Consider the following 1,681-nt stretch of genomic DNA (forward strand, 5'->3'; position numbering starts at 1 on the left):
CACCCAGTCGGCCTTCGGCGGCGTGCGACGTGCAGTCCCATCCCGACAAACCTGGCTAGTCGCCAGGTGGCTCCCATGGAACTATATTGTAGCGTTGATTGGCGTACGGACTTCCAGAGTTGCCGCCGATTGCGGTTCATGTCCCCGAGTTTGCCGCTGATTGCGGTTCAGGTTCCCAGTGTGTGCCGCGAGTGTGGCCCTGGCTCCCTGAACGCCGCCAGTTGCGGTTCATGTCCCCGAGTTTGCCGCTGATTGCGGTTAATGTCCCCGAGTTTGCCGCTGATTGCGGTTCAGGTTCCCAGTGTGTGCCGCAAGTGTGGCCCTGGCTCCCTGAACGCCCTCGATTGCGGTTCATGTCCCCGAGTTTGCCGCTGATTGCGGTTCAGGTTCCCAGTGTGTGCCGCGAGTGTGGCCCTGGCTCCCTGAACGCCGCCGGTTGCAGTTCATGTCCCCGGGTAGCTGCCGATTGCGGTTCTGACTGGCCGTTTGCTACGTGGGGGTTTTGGGTTTTTTTTTTGGGACGTCGGGGGCCGTCCCCTTGGAGGGGGATACTGTCACGCCTCGTCCCCTCCATGTGTCTGTTATGGTTTTGCCCGTGTGCTCGCCCCTCCCCTCCTGTGTGCCCCTGATTGGTTTGATTGTGCTCACCTGCCTCTTGTTACCATGTCATGTATATAAGTCCTGTCTGCCCCTCATGCCCCGTCGGATCATTGTCTTTCTGTCTTTTTGTTTCTGTTGTCTTTTTGTCTTCACATCTTCTGTCTCACGTCCCTGTCGGTCAGTCATCTTGTTGGTTTTGGTTCGGAAGTCATGTTACTTTGTTAAGTCATGTCAGTTTTGCCGAGTCTGTTTTTGAGTTCCTCAAATAAACCCTGGTCCAAGCTGCACTTGGTCGCCCTGCTCCATTCCTCCTTCATCAATCCTGACAGTTTTGCCTCTGTTGAACGAGATGGGCTTTGTCCAGAAAAGAACAGAAAAACACGCGGTCATCAAATACTGTAAGTACTCTGAACAAAAGAATCCCGAGGAGTATTACTGCGCCTTGCTCAAGCTGTACCTGCCTCACCGTGCCGATTGCCAGCTAAAATCTGAGCGCTTTCCCACGTTTCAGTTGTTTCATGATCACGCCTGTGAACACTTTAACCAGAGTGACGGGAGAGCAGCATTTCAGAAAACGTGCTTATCTCGGCGAGAAAAAGCGATTTCGGCAATATAATTTAAAACGCGTGTAAAACATAAACCAAACGATGAAATTGGTTATTTCTTCATGTATAATGATCAACTCAATACTCCCTAGCCCCCAACAGCCTATTTTTTCGTATCATTTTAATCAGAGTGACGGGAGAGCAGCATTTCAGAAAACGTGCTTATCTCGGCGAGAAAAAGCGATTTCAGCACTAAAATTTTAAACGCGTGTAAAACAAACCAAACGATGAAATTGGTTATTTCTTCATGTATAATGATCAACTCGATGCTCCCTAGCCCCCAACAGCCTATTTTTTCGTAACATTTTAATCAGAGTGACGGGAGAGCAGCATTTCAGAAAACGTGCTTATCTCGGCGAGAAAAAGCGATTTCGGCAATAAAATTTAAAACGCGTGTAAAACATAAACCAAACGATGAAATTGGTTATTTCTTCATGTATAATGATCAACTCGATGCTCCCTAGCCCCCAACAGCC

This window comes from Syngnathus leptorhynchus, unplaced genomic scaffold, assembly GCF_054491065.1.
Source record: "Syngnathus leptorhynchus isolate UIUO unplaced genomic scaffold, UIUO_Slep HiC_scaffold_26, whole genome shotgun sequence".
In the NCBI taxonomy this organism is placed as follows: Eukaryota; Metazoa; Chordata; class Actinopteri; order Syngnathiformes; family Syngnathidae; genus Syngnathus; species Syngnathus leptorhynchus.